The following is a 20,793-nucleotide window of genomic DNA, read 5'->3' as shown; positions in this document are numbered from 1 at the left end:
GATTCACCCGACATTAAGGTTTTTCCTTTCATAAGGATTGCTTCAAGACAGCAGCATTTGTGGATTATATTCAGATAATTTCAGAGGTGGCGGATCGAGCTGTCTCAGCTATTTTGAATATTATTAGTTTTCTCCCTGAAAAAGACAAAACGGAGGACCTCCCCCTCAATCAACATTGCACCCGGTCCCTCACTGCTGACTCAAGTCTCCATTGACAATCCAAATATATTTTAAATACTAGTTTCATTTAATAACACTCTCTCTGACTCAGTTATATCCAACACACAACAGACAACACTTAAAATGTAAAACCTTCTTTTATCCTGGTGTTGTAGTTTAGCTGCGATTAGATTAAGCATTAGCAGAAGACATCTTGGGCCATATTTATACTTTTCGACGCACAACTGCGCCAAGGCAGTTGTGCGTCAAAAAATCTAACGCCGGCTAACGCCATTCTGAAGCGCCATGCGGGCGCCGTATTTATTCAATGACGTTAGCCGGCGTTAGCCGGCGGCGCTGCCTGGTGTGCGTAAATAAAAATGACGTACACGAGGCAGCGCCGGAGTAGGGGAATATGGAGCTTGGGCGCCAAAAAATGGGGCAAGTCAGGCTGAGGCAAAATTATCGCCTCAACCCGATTTGCCCCATTTTTTTCGACTCCCAACCCCCATTGAAATGACTCCTGTCTTAGCAAAGACAGGAGTCATGCCCCCTTGCCCAATGGCAATGCTCAGGGGACTTCTGTCCCCTGGGCATGGTCATTGGGCATAGTGGCATGTAGGGGGGCACAAATCAGGCCTCCCTATGCCACAAAAAAAAAATGTAATACTTACCTGAACTTACCTTATGTTCCCTGGGATGGGTCCCTCCATCCTTAGGCGTCCTCCTGGGGTGGGCAAGGGTGACAGGGGGGGTCCCTGGGGGCTTGGGAGGGCACCTCTGGGCTCCTTCCGAGCCCACAGGTCCCTTAACGCCTGCCCTGACCAGGCGCTAAAAAACGACGCTAAAGCGGCTGGACGTCATTTTTTTTTACCCTCCCACTCCAAGGCGACATTTTTGCCCGGGAGTGTAAATACGGCGCACATGCCTCGGAGTCACTTTTTTAGATGGGAACGCCTACCTTGCATATCATTAACGCAAAGTAGGTGTCCACGCTAAACAATTACGCAAACTCCATGGACTTTGGGGCAAGACGCGTCTGACGCCAAAGTATAAATATGGAGTTAGTTTTGCGTCGCAATTGCGTAAAAAAAAAGACGCAATTCCGGCGCAAACAGATTATAAATATGCCCCCTTGTATTTAGTAACTATTGTGAACATTTCGCGGAATCCATTTTGTATTCATGGCAGCCATTTTCTCTGCCACATGCTGCCATGTGCTCACCATGTGCTCTGTCCTACCTTTCTGTTAACTACTCTTGAACATCTGCCTAGTGACAAGTTATATTTAGCATCTCCCACTTTCGCACATGCTCAGTAAGGTCTGCAGCTGTTAGTCCTTGAAAACTGTCAGCTCCTCCTACCTGTCGACTGTGCATTTCCACATGACTTTACATGTATGCAAGTCTTGCTTCTATAATTGTACCACCTCCTTTTAGCCCCTGCGTGGGTATAAAAGGACCATTCTCTCTCAGTTCAGTGTGCTACTTCAAACATTACCGAATGGTGCTGTTTGAACTGTAGTACCCCCTCATGAGGTTAATAAACTTTGTCTTTTATTTCAGTTTCTGTGCCAACTTCTTCCTATATGGTCTGAGGACTTTGTGCAGAGAAAGGTGAACCCCTTGCACTAGTAGGCCTTGCTGAGGCTTACTTCAACAAATTGGCGCCCGAACAGGGACTCATCGCGACTCGGATGCCCAACGGATTGGTCGCGACGAAGGATTGGGATCTCGCTGCGGACGATCAATGCTTGAGGAGACCCGAGTCTTTGCAACCACAGCGTTTTTCCCTTCTTTCTGATTTGACCATCCAGGTGGCGCCGGTCCTCGACTGAGATCCTTTTTGTTCATTCGTCATGCAGTGACCATTTGGTCGATTTTAGAACTTGGCAGTTGGAACCTGGACACCCTGTGATTGGTAAGAGCCGTTTTACGGCACTTGCTGTGGGTTTTGATGCCTTTGTTTGGTAATGTAGTTTAGCACTACTTACTGTGGCTCTCGTGTTTTGGGTGACTAGTCAATTTGTGTCCTTTGAATTGATATATAAATTGCAATTTATATAGGCAGGTAATGAGGAGAATTTTCTCCAATTTAATTTTGATTTGAACGGCACCTTAAGTGCTACTTTGATTATAATATTGCATATTCTGCACTATTTTTGGCATGCCTGTTTTTAGCGCACTTCGTAGGATGTGTTGCTTTTGTAATGGTACCAATTTGAGACTGGAAGCATCGCAACCGGCATCCCCAGAGGGGACGCCAAATAGAGATATGTATGTTAAACATGGTCTTTCTTCTATAATGTACAGCACATTATGGAGTAAATACACGTGTGCGGATCCTGAGTTACGTTGGCCTATGCATGGGTCATTTGATTTGCTATAGATTGAGTATGTGGAACAATGTATGTGTAAGCGAAAGTCTAGGCAAGATATGTTTGACTGTGTACGAATGTGGGAGAAAGAAGTGCGTGGACGAGTGAAGCGTGAGCAAGCCTTGCTTGAGAAAGAGCAGCGGAAGAATGTATATGTGAAAGCATTGGAAATGAGACAGAAAGAAATAAATGACTGAAAGGAGCTAGAAGAGAAAGAACGTAAATTACAGGTAACTGGCCATTACACCGTTAGGCAACCGCTCTATCCTATCCTTAATAAACCACATGATGATTTATTGTTATTAGATCGCCCTCCACCTCCGTATGTCGTTCCTTCTGCCCCTCATGAATTAGCTAAGGTCTCCAGTTCGGAGCAACAGAAGATGCGAGACAGTCGCTCTATGTTGCCTGCTGACCGTGCGTCTGAGCTTAGATCTATTGCTCGTAAAAAAATTAGTAGCGTTGTCTCTGCTTCTGAACTTTGAGACAACATGAAAGGGTGGACGGAAAAGGAGCAGCTATATTTTACTGAGGCATTTGGCACAGAAGTTATTGAACTATATTGGAAATATTGTGATGAGTTAGAGCCCGATGATGTAGCAGCTGATCATAAGCAAATGCGTGATGGTCTTTTTGTTTTCTCCCAGGTGGCTGATGCAATCAGGCATTTGGTGAAATTATGTGTTACGGCAGTCCGTTTGCGAGAGGAGAAAAGGGCCGTGGACGTAGTTGCACGGACATCTCAGACTGGTGGGGTGCAAGCTTCCATCTTCCGAACAGATAAGATTATGATGGTTCACGCGAAACCAATGCGGGAGGCCGCACCTTTGTATGTTCCTCCTAAAGGATTGGGTACAAGTGATGATAAAACTTCTGTTGATGCTAAGGGTTATTTTATTTATAATTGGGTATATACTCCTTGGAATAGGGCAGATGTAATGGCACTTAAAACAGCATTACCTGACCCGCGGAAAAATCTAGCCGCCTTTTATGAGGAAGTTGAGGGAGCAATTCGTTCTTGTACTATGACTTTGGACAACTTGATTCTTTTGTTTTGCCTGAAGGTGTGGCTCTCATACAATATGTCGATGATATTTTGTTGGCGGCTGATACCCCTGAGCAATGTGAAAAGTGCACTTTGTCCTTACTTTTTTTCTTGCTTTACACCATCATAAAGTGTCACAAAAGAAATTGCAATATTGTAGACCAAAGCTAAACTTTTTAGGTCACCTTTTGTCTAAGGAGGGCCGTGCACTCACATCAGATCGTATTCAAGCAATTTTAGACACACCAGTACCCTCTACTCAGAAAGATGTTCATGCATTCCTTGGTCTTACTTCTTTTTGTAGGCAATGGATATTAGGGTTTTCACACATTGTCAAACCTTTGCTAGCACTTTTGACTAAAGATACTCCAATGCCCCTCCCATGGACAGATGAATGTGAGACTGCTTTCCGGCAGCTACAACAAGACCTTTGTTCAGCACCAGTGTTAGGTACTCCAGATTACATGAAGCCTTTTGCACTTTACGTACATGAGAAAGATGGATGTGCATTGTCAGTTTTAGTACAGACACATGGCAATAAGCAGCGTCCCTTTGCATATTTTTCAGCAGTACTTGATCCTGTCGCTCGAGCATTGCCTGGGTGTTTTCGTTCAGTTGCCGCAACAGCTTTGTCAATATGTCAGAGTGAAGGGATAGTTTTGTCACATAAGCTGTTGGTGTTAGTACCCCATGCGGTTGATGCTCTTTTAAATCAAACAAAGACACAACATTTAACTAGCGCTCGTATAACAGGATATGAGTTGACATTGCTGGCTCCTCACATTACACTGAAGAGATGTGCAACACTAAATCCAGCCACTTTGTTGCCATATCCGGTGACTCAGCCTCAGTCACAAGAAACACATGATTGTATATTCCTTACCGAAGAACAGACAAAGGGTCGTATTGATTTACAAGATACGCCCCTTCCAGATGTAGACGGGGAACGGTGGGTTGATGGGTCTTGTTTGAAGTTGCCAGACGGTACGACCTCAGCTGCATATGCAATCACCACAATACACACGGTAGTGGAGACAGCTCGTATACCACAGAAGTCAGCTCAAGCAGCTGAACTAATAGCTATGACACGAGAATGTGAGCTTAGTACTGACTTATGTGTGAACATTTATACAGACAGCCGCTATGCTTTTGGAGTGGCTCATGATTTTGGTTTGCTTTGGAAGGAGAGAGGCTTTCTCACATCCCACGGGATGCAGATAATGCACAGAGAATTAGTGCATAACCTCTTGACTGCATTTACATATCCAAAGAAACTAGCTATTGTGAAATGTAGTGCACAGAAGAAAGTGACCGATAAGATAGGGCAAGGTAATGCTCTTGCAGACCGTGTAGCACGTGAGACTGCGATGCAGTGAAGTACTACTTCTATGTATGTAGTGAAGTCACAAGCTGAACGTTGGCATAATGCTAGACAAGACGTATTAGATATACAGAAATCTGCTTCTGTGAAAGAACGTGAGCAATGGTCTGAAGATGGAGAATTGGATGATGAGGGCTGTTGGCGGAATAAGCAGATGGATAAATGGAAATTGCCTATAGCTTTTGTACAACCTATGGTTCAGATGGCACATGGGCTGGCACATGTTGGAGCTTCAACAATAACAAAGTTGCTTACGCAAGTTTGGGAGCATCCAGAAATTTCCAGTACAGCTAAGAGAGTAGTACAGTCTTGTTTGATCTGTTTACAATACAATCCTGGAAAAGGGACACGTACTCCTGCGGGAGGGTTTGCTACACCAACTGCACCTTTTGAAGTTCTACAAATGGATTATATTCAGCTTGAACGCTGCAACAATTTAAAGTATTTCTTGGTGGTGGTATGTGCCTTCAGTAAATGGATAGAGGCGTACCCCACAAAGGATAATACTGCCATTACCACAGCGAAGGTGCTTTTGAAATAATTTTTCCCTAGGTTTGGTGTTTGCAGACTTTTATGGAGTGATAACGGACCTCATTTGGTTGGGGAAGTTATTAAGTATGTCCTGAAAGGATTAGGGATCAAACAGAAGTTCCATGCGGTTTTCCACCCACAATTAGCAGGGTTGGTGGAAAGGTATAATGCTACTTTGAAGCTGAAGTTAGCGAAGATACAGGCTTCCACATCCTTAACTTGGCCGGATGCATTACCGTTGACATTATTGTCTATTAGGTCAGTGCCACACTCTCGACTTGGCCTTAGCCCATACGAAGTGGTTTTCGGGAGGCCAATGAATATTTGGGGAGTTCCTAAGCCAAATTCTGTATATGATGTACCTTGTGTCCTGATGAATGATTATTTGGCACAGTTAACCGACAATTTGGTTTCTATTCATCAACAGGTTCGAGAAGCACTTCCTGACAGATCTACAGGTGAAGGCCATGAACTCCGACCTGGTGACCAGGTGATGATTAAGTCCTTTGAAAGATCAAGCAGCTTGGAACCAAGGTGGCGAGGCCCAGAACAGGTGCTCCTTGCGACAAGGACAGCAGTTCGAGTGACGAACCGAAAGAATTGGGTCCATAGTACTCACTGCAAGAAAGTGCTACCTACCTTGGTGGAACCTGCTGTGCTGACCGGTCATCGAGAGATTTTGACTACGGAGAAAGTCCGTGCTATATCACCTGACGAATCTGCAGAGATCTTCCTGGACCATACGACTTCTGGAGTGTCGTGACATAATTTAAGACCGAGGAAAGAATCTGAATTTTTTTTAAAAAAAACTGGTTGAGCTACCGCCCTGGGTTAGTGAAACGGAGAGCCAATGTGGCAAGGGGGGGATCACCCATGCATTAGACTAGTGACACCCGTCTTGGCCCGTGGTGAAGAAATCAGCGGCTGCCCAGGGATAAGAGCTCCAACGATTGTTTTAAATTCATTTCTGAAAGGGTCCATTATCACTGTTGCTAAAATGAATAACAAACTGATCATTAGTACTATGGGGTTTGTTGTTGTTTTGGTGGTTATAGCAATAATCACCTGGTTTGTTGAAAAGAAGGCTCCTGCTCGTGAGTTTTTTGTTGCCACTACTCTAGTACCAGAGGATCACTATTACTTTACGCTTCCCTATCAGGAGCAGAAGCACCGTCAATCGTACTTCAATAATACTTTTATTCAGATGTTGCTTCAAACTCATAATGCTACAAATACTACTAACTGTTGGGTATGTGGAATGATACCTGCGCATCAAAAGAAAGGAGGAACACCTTTCATTACTCTTCCTTTTTCACACAATGGTTCTTGTCAAGCTTGGTATACGCTTTTGTTTGCATCTGGAAAACGGACTTCTTTTTCGCCTTAATAAAGTATGCTACCAAGACAAAGCTGGGTATCCCCAAGCCAAAGGAGCTAAATGGGAATGGGAAGAGTATCAACCGGACAATGTTTCAATACCATATGTCTTTACAAATATAAGAGACTTTGACAAGAAAGAACAATTTGTGATTTCTGTTACAAAAACTAAAGCAGATTTATGTATATGTAGCATTGGACGAATTCCAGTAGGGATAAGCGATTGTACCTTGATTTTAACTATTGAGGGTGTAAATAATAGTAGTTTTACAGCTTCACATAATACATATTTTGTTTGTGGTAACTATGGATATTACCAACTACCTGTTGGGTGGTCAGGTGTGTGTAATGATTGCAATATTTTTCACATGCTGTATCTGTATTCAGTGTGGTCCAATGTTCTGCTCCATGTGTATTACTGCTTGTATGCCTACCAAAAGAAATATTACAGAAATTAAAGCACAACATATGTTAGATAAGGAGATAGATGAAATGATGAGCATAAATATACAAGATGAATATTTAGATTATCCTAGAAAGACGAATGTCTTCAGCTAATGCTGAAAGGGTCGTCTGTTGTAGTTTAGCAGTGATTAGATTAAGCATTAGCAGAAGACGTCTTGTATTTAGTAACTATTGTGAACATTTCGCGGAATCCATTTTGTATTCATGGCAGCCATTTTCTCTGCCACATGCTGCCATGTGCTCACCATGTGCTCTGTCCTACCTTTCTGTTAACTACTCTTGAAAATCTGCCTAGTGACAAGTTATATTTAGCATCTCCCACTTTCGCACATGCTCAGTAAGGTCTGCAGCTGTTAGTCCTTGAAAACTGTCAGCTCCTCCTACCTGTCGACTGTGCATTTCCACATGACCTTACATGTATGCAAGTCTTGCTTCTATAATTGTACCACCTCCTTTTAGGCCCTGCGTGGGTATAAAAGGACCATGCTCTCTCAGTTCAGTGTGCTACTTCAAACATTACCGAAGGGTGCTGTTTGAACTGTAGTACCACCTCATGAGGTTAATAAACTTTGTCTTTTATTTCAGTTTCTGTGACAACTTCTTCCTATATGGTCTGAGGACTTTGTGCAGAGAAAGGTGAACCCCTTGCACTAGTAGGCCTTGCTGAGGCTCACTTCAACACTGGTCTTTCAAAATTATCTCGTGGTGTGGAAGACTAGAAACTATTGTCTACTCCAGCGGCAACCTTCTGACCACGAAAGGTGGCGACCACCCACATTAGAAAAATCCCAATGGATGCCCTCCTAGTGACCGGAAATCATTGTGAAGGACACAAAATGTTGCTCTCGCTTGCCAACTTACCATCCTGGTGCCACGTTTGAGAAAATATTCCACCACATGGTGACTGAGGGAAGTTGGCAAGAACTCCATGTTACGCCATAATTCTGCCAATTCTGCCTGCAGAATGGAATATTTCACCCACCCCTACATGTAATTGGATGGGGAAATGCAATGTTGCTTTGGTATTCCACAATGCTTTGGGTTTGTGAAGAGTGAAGTGTAGATTTGGAGAGATTATGCACTGAAGTTTAGGAACACTTTATGCACTTCAACAACAAAAGATCTGATTATTCAGCTTATTTATTTGAGCATTTGTCAATATCTTTTGTTACAAGCTATAAGGCCATTTATTCTCCGGAACTCATTGAGTTGTTTTTGTAACAGTATATAGACAGGACAAAATACTATTCCGAAAAAAGTATTTTGAGGTCAGATTCCTAGCAAATGAAATTACTTGATAGATTATGTCCTGAACGTCAAGAAAGGTAATTTCCTTTTATTAAACTGTTCAACAGACTACCTTCCTAGGTTTTGATTCCCTAACAGGCTTGAAAACTCCTTGATTCCTAAAGCCAATTGCATGCATTTTTCAAAATAGAAATGAGGAGATAGTTTCTTAGGGGTGGGTGGTTATACAAAAACCCTGCAAAATTCTACAAATTTCGGCCAGCGGGAGGAAATAGGCACGTTCCTCTGTGATTTAGTGCCAGAAGTAAGTTCTGCACTGAACAGTCACCATGAACAACACCAAATGTCACACTAGAGGGCACATCTACTTGACTTTAGTTTGCTGCTGCTCAAGTAAATTTTCAACTTGAACTCCTGCCTTCAGACCGTGAACAGTCCGACCGCCTGTGACTGCCTGTGTTAGAAAAACCTCACCGGATGTCCTTCTAGTGACTAGAAATCACACTAGAAGATGTTAAATCTCTCTTGTCAACATATCATCATATGGATGCTCGGAAACAAATTCTGCCTCTCGATGACTGGCAGAATTTGGATAGAACTCTGCATTACAAGAATACTGCAGAGTCACCAAAATTCTGCTAATTCCACCAGCAGAATGAAATATTTTGCCCACCCTTACAATTTGTCTGATGATGTCAATGACATAATTCAAAATAGTTTTAATTAACCCTATAAGTGCGGGCGTCGCCCACACTCCCTCCCTGGTGCGGGTCACGACCAGTGGCCGACACCAGAGAGGGGGTTAAAAATCCTCCGGTGCAATGCACCAGAGGATTTTTTATTTATTTTTTCCCCGTTGGAGACGCGGAACAACTTCTGCGTCTCCATCCCGACCCCCTCCCGCCCCTTTGTGACGTCACTTTTTCACCGCACTCCACGAGGACCGTGATCAAGACTCCTTGGTGAGTCGAAACGCGTTGGTGGTTATTGACTGCAATAAAATACACGTTTATTTGTACCTCGTGGAGTGCGGTGACATTTTTCGGCATTACATAATTTCGAGATTGGTCTTCTCTGTCACTGGGCACCAGCAGTGGAGGTCGCCGCCCAGCAACCCTTCGACCACTTTGTTTCTAAACATATATATATATATTATATATATATGCAACACAAATCGGTTAAAAGATTGTTGCGCAGCGCACTCCACTGCCGGTGCTCGGTGATGGAGGAGAGCAACCTCGAAAATATTTTGTGAACAAGAATCTCACCACACTCCACGAGGTTCAAATTGACATGTTTTATTGCAAGTAGAAAAAATGAAAGAAAAGGGGGACTCATTTACTGTGATCAAGACTCCTTGAGAGTCGAAACTCGTAGGTGGCTGTTGCTTGCAATAAAACATGGCAATTTGAACCTCGTGGAGTGCGGTCAGATTCTTGTTCACAAAATATATATATATATGCATGCATGTATGTCTTTTCTGTAGTGGCAGTTGCCATAAAGTAGCGCAGATGGTTTATTGTCCTGCTGCAAAGGAGATACATTTATATGTATTTAGCTGAGTGGATTAGTAAAGGCAAGCGTTACCTGCGCTTTAAAACAAATGTTATGCCAGGGGGACTATGGAGATATGAGTGGCACTTTTGCTGGGTGGTACTGAGGGAATTAGAAGAGGACGTAATGGGTGGCAGAACACCAAAAATGACTGTTGCATTATGTGCCACCAGCGCTGAAGGCTGTGATGATGGGTATGTGGTAAGGTGAAGTAATACATTCTTTTTTTGTTTTTTTCAGTGTTTTCAGAGAATATGCAGAATTGGAGAAGAAGCAAAGGTAAGGTGACGACATTTCCTATTGATCAAGCCCTAACTCGGGTTGTGGAGGACAGTTCTGATGTAGGCTCAGAGACTGAGACAGCAGACACTGAGACAGCATCTGAGGGAGAGGACAATGTGGGCAGAATCTGGGAGTGATTTTTCAGTCGGCGGGGTCCCATCCGACACCTCTTCCAGTGAGTCTGAAGGAGACAATGACAACAGCCGTGCTGTCCCTTCGCAAGCACATTCTGGGCAGTGGGACCACATTGGGTTAGCCAAACCCAGAGAGCACGTGCTTGCGGCCCCTAGCACAGAGAGAGTGCTCTCTTGGCAGCCCCCCTGTTTAGTTCAGCCCCAAATTCCACCTTTTACTGGTGACGCTGGATGTAAAGTCGATACAGCTAACTTTTTGCCAGTCGACTACATCTATCTATTTTTGGATGTTGACTTCCTTCAGAAAATTGTGCAGCAAACAAATTTGCGTGCAGACCAATTTCTGAGCGAGCGCGGAGGCACTCTAGGGCCCCGTTCTAGGGCAGACCAGTGGACTCCCACTTCGCTGGCGGAGTTGAAGATATTTTTGGGCCTTACGCTCAAAATGGGGTTAGTGCAGAAACCCACCTTGCAGTCCTACTGGACGACTCGCACGGTTTGTGTAACTCCCATCTTCGCACCATACATGAGCAGAGATCGTTTTTTGCTACTGCAGCGCATGCTGCATTTCAATGACAATTCTGCTGCATTTCCCCAGGACCATCCAGATCATGACAGGTTGTTAAAAATTCAGCCTGTCGTGGAACATTTGTCTGCCAGGTTTCCAGAGATCTATAATCCTGGAAAGAATATAGCAGTCGATGAGTCCTTGATCCTGTACAAAGGACGGCTGCTTTTCAGACAGTACATTGCGAGCAAAAGAGCTCGTTATGGCATAAAGCTGTACATGCTGTGTGAGAGCTCTTCTGATTATGTGTGCAGCTTGAGAGTGTATACAGGGAAGGATTCTACCCTAAACCCTGTAGGTTGCCCTCCCGCGTTAGGGGTCACAGGTAGGATTGTATGGGAACTTGTCCAGCCACTTCTTCACAAAGGTTATAACCTTTATGTGGACAATTTCTATACAGGAGTAGAGCTGTTTAGTGAGCTCTACAAAGCTGGCCCTGTGGCCTGCGGTACAGTTCGTTGTAACCCCAAAGGATTCCCGCAGGAGCTTGTTTGCAAGAAGCTCCAGAAATCCCAGAGTACTGCATTGCGTTCTAACGAACTGCTTACAGTCATGTTCCTAGATAGGCGTGATGTATATGTGCTCACTACAATTCATGATGAGAGCACTTCTCCCATCACGGTTTGGGGTCAGATGGCCGAAGTCTACAAGCCCATCTGTATACTTGATTACAATAAGTACATGGGCGGAGTGGACAAGAACGACCAGGTTCTTCAACCATACAATGCGTGTCGTAAAACTCGCACTTGGTACAAGAAACTGTTTACCCACCTGATTCAGATGGCAACATATAATGCGTATGTTGTTTACCGTCAGACAACCACAGGAAGACTCATGACTTTCCTTGACTTCCAGTTGTCTGTAATTGAAAGCCTCACTGCTGTTACAGAAGCAGCAGCAGCCTCCACCTCATATGTTCTGGAGGATGTGGCAAGGCTGCAGGAGCGACACTTTGCTGATCGCATTCCTAAAACACCCAAAAAGGATCGTCCATGTCGTCGCTGTAAAGTGTGCTCGAAGCACGGAAAGCGGCAGGAGAGTCGGTATTACTGTCCCCAGTGTCCATCACAACCAGGCCTCTGTATCCCTACTTGCTTTACGTTGTATCATACTAAAGCAAAGTTCTGGGAAATCGACTGAGGTTGAGCTGCCGTTGGGTAATCCTTTCAGTGGCAGTGCATGGATACCGAACGCCCATGGGCCACTGCTTCGTTAGGCAAGGAGCCACAGAATTTTACTTCATCATGGACTTCCTTTTGGACTGCTTGAGAGCTAAATCCACCGTCAGAACGTGGTATGTGTTCTGTTCAATTAACATGCATTATATTCCCCCTACTGCATATACTAGTGGACAGAACATATGCCACATTGTCACGGAGTACCCTTTCTTCACCAGCATGTCTACCTTACTTTCAACGGTAGATATGCTCTCTCAGTTCGAAGAATCACTCTGTACAGCATACTTGGAAACCCCCAACTTGCATCCACAAACTAGTATAGGTTCACTTGGCAATTATACAGGATTAGCCAGGACTCTGATGAGAACAGAGACATGAATGGGTAAGGAAAGCTAATGGTAGGAGTGCCTTCACAGGGTTATTGCACAGGTAGAAGGCAGATAGTAAAGGTAGTACAAATGTACATCATCTACACCTATGGATTCAAACCCATTGGTGTTATCCCAGCACTGAAGGAGAATGACATGTTTAGGTCAGTGTTTGACCTGCTTTTCATGTTCATCCTCCATCAGAACTTAGTAGATGTTCAGTTTGCTGTATAAGTGCATTATAGTCACACCACTGCACATAATGTTGGCTGGGAGATATGCTACGTTCTCATGGACTCCCCTATGTACCAAACACTACCCTTTTTCATAGCCTATGACCTTCTCTTTAGGGAACATCATGAGAAATCCCCAGCATGTCTCCCTTAGTTTCAAAGGTAGATATGCTCTCTCAGTTCGAGGAATTGCTTTGTACGGCATACTGGGACACCTCCAACTTGCATCCACAAACTGGAAGGAGTTGGATTTAGCACAGAGAGTGCGTTAAAAGCGCATGAAAAACATGTCTTCCTGAGCCTCAGGTGGCTGTCACAGGAGTCATTAGTAAAGGTTCGTTACGCATGCATTTGGTAATGTTAAGGAAGAAGGAGGCTGTCACTTGACAGGTGGTAAAATGTAGTCAAACTTATTAAGTTCTGTGGCGTGTGAATGTGATGGGACCTTGTCTGGCAGCTGTAAGTTAATGTGAGTGCAGTGATTGGTTGGATTGGGCCCGTGGCTGGCGATAGGAAAGGATTGTTTGTTGTGCGTGAATGGCGTGTGAATGGACCATAAAGAGGTTGGTGCCTGGACGCGGCTTTATGGCCCACCTTCAGAAGGCTTGGTTTCAATATTCAGATACTTTGATAAGTATTCATGCTTTTAAACCATAATTTCTGGAGGTGCTAAAACCAACCAGTGTGAGTGGTGGGTTAACTTTAACAAACTAGTACCAGGGGAGTCCAAGGGTGCAGGACTTGTGTGGCTCTCACCAGTTTTCCTTCACCCAGAATCCCCTTGAAATCACAAAATGTGCTTAAAAAACACATTTGCCTTGCATTCCAATGAGCAGAAGTCCAGGGATCTGCAGGGAGCCATTAAAATTACCTACCACAAAACAGCCTCGTTTTTTAAGACAGTCACCTAAGTATTTGGTCCTGGGCTCGGCAGCCATGTAGGGAAACCTACCAAACGCAGACATTTCTGAAAACTAGACACCCAAGGCAGCCCACGTAAATGTGGTGTGTTTTGATTTAACAAAGTTTTCTTACCCAGAATACTCTGCAAAAGTGAAACGTTGATTAAAACCACTATTTTTCCTTTTTTTTTATCACAGAAACTACAGGAATGTGCAGGGCTCCTCAAAATTCCTACCACCCAGTGTTTCCCCACTTGTCCTGATAAAAACACAACCCCGCTTGTGTGCCTGCGCCTAGTGCCTGCTTCAGGAATGAATCACTCCAGGGTTAACAGTAGCCCTCATGCAAGGACTACCATTGACCCTTGTGTGATCCATTTCTGCTGCGGGCGCTAGGCCTACCCACACAAGTGAGGTATCATTTTTATCGGGAGACTTGGGGGAACGCTGGGTGGAAGGAAATTTGTGGCTCCTTTAAGATTCCAGAACTTTCTGTCACCGAAATGTGAGGAAAATGTGTTTTTTTAGCCACCTTTTGAGGTTTGCAAAGGATTCTGGATAACAGAACCTGGTCAGAGCCCCAAAAGTCACCCCATCTTGGATTCCCCTAGGTCTCTAGTTTAAAAAAATGCACAGGCTTGTTAGGTTTCCTTAGGTGCCGACTGAGCTAGAGGCCAAAATCTACAGGTAGGCACTTTGCAAAAGACAGCTCTGTTTTCTGTCAAAAAATGGGATGTGTCCACGTTGTGTTTTGGGGCATTTCCTGTCGCGGGCGCTAGGCCTACCCACACAAGTGAGGTATCATTTCTATCGGGAGACTTGGGGGAACGCTGGGTGGAAGAAAATTTGTGGCTCCTCTCAGATTCCAGAACTTTCTGTCACCGAAATGTGAGGAAAACGTGTTTTTTTAGCCACATTTTGAGGTTTGCAAAGGATTCTGGGTAACAGAACCTGGCCAGAGCCCCACAAGTCACCCCATCTTGGATTCCCCTAGGTCTCTAGTTTTAAAAAATGAACAGGTTTATTAGGTTTCCCTAGGTGCCGGCTGAGCTAGAGGCCAAAATCTACAGGTAGGCACTTTGCAAAAAACAGCTCTGTTTTCTGTCAAAAAATGGGATGTGTCCACGTTGTGTTTTGGGGCATTTCCTGTCGCAGGCGCTAGGCCTACCCACACAAGTGAGGTATAATTTCTATCGGGAGACTTGGGGGGACGCTGGGTGGAAGGAAATTTGTGGCTCCTCTCAGATTCCAAAACTTTCTGTCACCAAAATTTGAGGAAAATTAGTTTTTTTAGCCACATTTTGAGGTTTGCAAAGGATTCTGGGTAACAGAACCTGGTGAGAGGCCAACAAGTCACCCCATCTTTGATTCCCCTAGGTCTCTAGTTTTCAAAAATGCACAGGTTCGGTAGGTTTCCCTAGGTGCCGGCTGAGCTAGAGGCCAAAATCTACAGGTAGGCACTTTGAAAAAAACAGCTCTGTTTTCTGTCAAAAAATGGGATGTGTCCACATTGTGTTTTGGGGCATTTCCTGTCGCGGGCGCTAGGCCTATCCACACAAGTGAGGTATCATTTTTATCAGTAGACTTGGGGGAACGCTGGGTGGAAGGAGATTTGTGGCTCCTCTCAGATTCCAGAAATTTCTGTCACCAAAATGTGAGGAAAACGTGGTTTTTTTAGCCACATTTTGAGGTTTGCAAAGGATTCTGGGTAACAGAACCTGGTCAGAGCCCCACAAGTCACCCCATTTTGGATTCCCCTAGGTCTCTAGTTTTCAAAAAAGCACAGGTTTGGTAGGTTTACCTAGGTGCCGGCTGAGCTAGAGGCCAAAATCTACAGGTAGGCACTTTGCAAAAAACAGTTCTGTTTTCTGTCAAAAAATGGGATGTGTCCACGTTGTGTTTTGGGGCATCTCCTGTCGCGGGCGCTAGACCTACCCACACAAGTGAGGTATAATTTTTATCGGGAGACTTTGGGGAACGCTGGCTGGAAGGAAATTTGTGGCTCCTCTCAGATTCCAGAACTTTCTGTCACCGAAATGTGAGGAAAACGTGTTTTTCTAGCCACATTTTGAGGTTTGCAAAGGATTCTAGGTAACAGAACCTGGTCAGAGCCCCACAAGTCACCCCATCTTGGATTCCCCTAGGTCTCTAGTTTTCAAAAATGCACAGGTTTGGTAGGTTTCCCCAGGTTCCCGCTGAGCTAGAGGCCAAAATCTACATGTAGGCACTTTGCAAAAAACATCTCTGTTTTCTTTGGGAAAATGTGATGTGTCCACGTTGTGTTTTGGGTTATTTTCTGTCACAGGCGCTAGGCCTACCCACACAAGGGAGGTACCATTTTTATCGGGAGACTTGGGGGAACATAGAATAGCAAAACAAGTGTTATTGCCCCTTGTCTTTCTCTACATTTTCTCCTTCCAAATATAAGAGAGTGTGTAAAAAAGACGTCTATTTGAGAAATGCCCTGCAATTCATATGCTAGTAAGGGCACCCCGGAATTCAGAGATGTGCAAATAACCACTGCTCCTCAACACGTTTTCTTGAGCCCATTTTGGAAAGGCAAAGGTTTTCTTGATACCTATTTTTCACTCTTCATATTTCAGCAAATGAATTGCTGTATACCCAGTTTAGAATGAAAACCAAACTGCAATGTGCAGCTCATTTATTGGCTCTGGGTACCTAGGGTTTTTGATGAACCTACAAGCCCTATATATCCACGCAACCAGAAGAGTCCAGCAGACATAACGGTATATTGCTTTCAAAAATCTGACATCGCAGGAAAAAGTTACAGAGTAAAACATAAAGAAAAATGGCTGTTGTTTTCAGCTCAATTTCAATATTTTTTTATTTCAGCTGTTATTTTCTGTAGGAAAACCTTGTAGGATCTACACAAATGAACCTTTGCTGAATTCATAATTTTGTTTATTTTTCACAAATAGTTAGCTTTCCGGGATCCAGCATTGGTTTCACACCCATTTCTGTCACTAACTGGAAGGAGGCTGAAAGCACCAAAAAATTGTAAAAATGGGGTATGTCTCAGAAAAATGCCAAAATTGTGTTGAAAAATGTGGTTTTCTGATTCAAGTCTGAAAGCTGGGAAGCTCCTGATTTTAGCACCGCAAACCCTTTGTTGATGCCATTTTCAGGGGGACAACCCACAAGCCTTCTTCGGCAGCCCTTTTGTCCAATTTATTTGAAAAAAAAAATGTTTGCTCTATTTTGGCTAATTTCTTGGTCTCCTCCAGGGGAAACCACAAACTGTGGGTACCTTTAGAATCCCTAGGATGTTGGAAAAAAAGGATGCAAATTTGGCATGGATAGCTTACGTGGACAAAAGGTTATGAAGGCCTAAGCGCGAACTACCACAAATAGCCAAAAAAGGGCTCAGCACTGGAGGGGGCGAAACGGCCCAGCAGCTAAGAGGTTAACATCATATACTCAAATGGAGTCACCCTATGGCTACTACATAGTAACAAGTGCATGCATAGGTTCATGTCTGAAGTTACTAGTCGTTGGGCAAACAGACAATATCCTAGGTATTATTCTGTGACAGTTGCTAGGCATGGTATAGGTAAATTGTGTCACCAATGGCTGTCAAAGTCAGATCTTAATTCTGTGAAAAAAGGCATGTTAATAATATGTAGTGACATAAATTTGACTGACTCTTTTATGTCCAGTTTTTTTAATAAAGAAAAGAGTGGTGCTTCCTGTTATTATTTATTGAGCCATACACAAATGTGTATCTTATTCAGTGAGAGAAGCTGCTGAGTGAAACCAAGGCTGCCCTAGAAGTTACCAATACCTTGGCATTCCTGAAAATCTAACCATTACATATATCGAACAACTCTTCTTCATGTACAACAGTTAAAAATAATTACATGAGAATAATGATATATATCAGCAGAAAACAACCTCTTCAAACTAAGGCAACTGAAACCTGGATGATGGATGGAACTTTTGAATCATGCCCTCCACCATTCACACAGACAGGGTGAATATCATAACACCAACATACCTCTAATTTAGACTTTCTTTCCCAAGAAGCATAGTACTACCTACTAGGAAATACTAATCAAAATTAAAATAAGGACTAACAATTACTCCCCCCAAAACTTAATACCTGACTTGAGCAAGCAGTAATACAAACAAAATATACTCCACACAGCCAGTCAAGGATGCTATTACCTCTTCAAAAAAGCGTTTGGTAAACCATTTTGAGGAAGGTGTTAAAATGAAAAAATAATTTCATATTGTAAATCATTTTATAGAAAAGTAAACATAGTAAAGTCATAAAAATTACTAAATTACCCCACAAAAAAATAAAATGTACTTAATTTTAAAAGTTAACATTTAAATATATAGAATAATTACATGAGAAATATACAATAAAAATAATAAACAGAAACATAAGCAGAAACAAAATATAAATTTTAACAACTAAATAAATTAATAAACCATTTCTTATCCAGTAGAAAATAAATGTATATATTTTAAAAGTAACATTATTATAATTCTTTTCACAACAAATACAAGTTGATCAAATATTTTAAACTTGGTTTTATTGTTTTTTCAAAGTAACACAGCAAAACAAGCAGTGCAAGGTCCCAGATACAAAATAGGAGAACTATCACATCCACATGTTTTGCCATTTCAATAATGTAGAACATCATACATGGCAGAAAGTAGAAACCAGAAGTAAGCCCTTTAAAAACAGTATTTTACAGAATCCAAGTCATTGACCCAGGTATATAATAAGAGATACATCAATGTCTCACTTGGCTGCCACATCCATCATGCATTAGCACAAAGTTCGCAGGATTCACCATTCATCATCTGAGCCATTGTCTGAACCAGAGCCCCCATATCATACTCGTTTTGTAGCACCTTCACCGATCCGAGCAAGACACATGTGAGTCTCCTCCCCCACTCCTCAGTCAATCACATCCCACAGCCATGAGGTTGTCAGTGGTACCCTGGCGCCCAACCAACCAATGGCTATTCACGCCTTGTCCAAGCTGGGTAAGCATGTAGGGAATCTTCCTTGGTCTTGCCATCACTTCCAAGAGGCAGGCCTTTACGGTCAGAAGGGCCACTATGCAATTGTGGGCACTACTTCCCTCCCGAACCCCTGGATCACAACACAGGCCCAAGCCAGATGGAAAAAGGCTGCCCCCAACTCCCTGCACCATACACATCTTGCTTCATTTGAAGTGAAGCTGACTAGGAGTTACATAGGTACAATGCAGAAAACTACAATGTATTAATTTAAATCTATGATTACAAGACACCATCCACACCAACTCACATGTGTGCATCCAATCCAAATCCGTAGTTTCCTCTCCCAGACCCTACCTGCAGCATAAGGGGTACTTATCACGTCTCCCCAAGCTGCCCTATAAAATAAGGTGATCAGGTGCCTTCCCTTCCCCCATGAAGCAAGCCACCAAGCACTCGAGAGGGCTGCAGCACCCCATGAAACCCAGTCCACATCTCCCTTGCAGTGCTGTCCAGACTGGCATAGTGAAGGAAGTGACCCAGTCCTACTCCAAAAGCCTCTGTGCCTCCTGACAGGTGAGGAAAACTTTTCTGGGATACAAGTCACATGCCACCTGACACCTCTCACCATCCATTGTTCCATGAATATATCCACATCAATTGCCTGGAACGCTGCAAGATCCCAAAGTCGCAGTTCTCTGGCAAATGGGGCCCTGTGCAACACTTCCCCAACTACTGCCTCCCAGACCGCAGCTGTGTGTTGTAGGAAGTATGGGACCGAGTGTTCAGACCGACCCCCCCACCCCATATCAGTAAATATTCCAGGGTATCTTTCCCCAGCAAATCTATGAACAGCATTTTCTCCCAATTCTCAGGTTCTGCAAACCACCACGTTGCATGTTGTAAATTTGCCACATAATAGTAAAATCGCACATCCGAAAGCAGGATCCCTGTCTTCCATTGCTCGCTTGCAGATCGGCAATGCCACCATGCTACATCACCCAGCCCTCACCAATGAAATCAGAAAGCTACCCAGTTTGCAAAAGAATTACAGTGGAAACATTGCATTCTGGATAAGATAGAGGCAGCGAGGAAGGAAGGCCATGGTGGCCACTGTGGCCTTACCTATCATCAACAGGGGGAGTTTGCTCCAGAATTTTAAAGAGCCCTCCATATACTCTACGACTATTTCCACATTCAAGTGCTTGTGCACTGCCTTGGTGTGTGCAATCTGTATACCTAAGTATCTGAATCCTTCCGTCTCCCAGCGTAGGCCTAACAAGGCAGTTGGCCAATTTATGTCCCAACCAGACTCCCAAGGGGAAAGAGGAGTGACTTCTGAAGATTAAATCCGAGCCCGGATACCTTGCCAAATTAGTTTAGTAATCCCATCAAGATTGGCACTGACCTGCTGGGGGAGTGAACATAAAGCAGTGTGTCATCCTCATATAAAGAGATGGCATGTTTGGACCTGCTAATTTGAATCCCCCGCGGCTCCAATTCCTTGTGCAACAGTAAAGCTAGTGGCTTGATTGTGAGGGCAAAGAGGAGCAGCAAGAGGGGACAGTGCTGTCTGGTCCCCTTCCAACGAACCATGCATCCGAGAGTTTGGCCCCTAACCTAATACGAACCATGGGGTTATTGTATAATAGCCCCACCTAGTGGCAAAAGAAAGGCCCAAAACCCATTCCTCCCAATACTGCCATCAAAAAAGCCCATTACTCAGTATAAAATGTTTTTATAGATCCAGGGAGACCACAGCTAGCTCGAGATCATCACCCATGAGTTGATGCATCCATGCGTGAGCCTCGTAAATTTAATACTGTGCTACAGGCTGGCATAAAGTCGCATTGGCCCTCATGCACTAGTCCACGAATCACTCCTCCCAACCTTGTAGGTAAGAGTTTACACAGTATTTTTACATCTGAATTATGCATCATAAGGGGTCTATACGAGGAAGGGACTGCATTGTCACACCTGGGTTTCAGCATAAGGT

Source organism: Pleurodeles waltl, chromosome 5 (genome assembly GCF_031143425.1).
Source record: "Pleurodeles waltl isolate 20211129_DDA chromosome 5, aPleWal1.hap1.20221129, whole genome shotgun sequence".
Taxonomy (NCBI): domain Eukaryota; kingdom Metazoa; phylum Chordata; class Amphibia; order Caudata; family Salamandridae; genus Pleurodeles; species Pleurodeles waltl.
Note: the sequence above shows the minus strand (reverse complement) of the source record.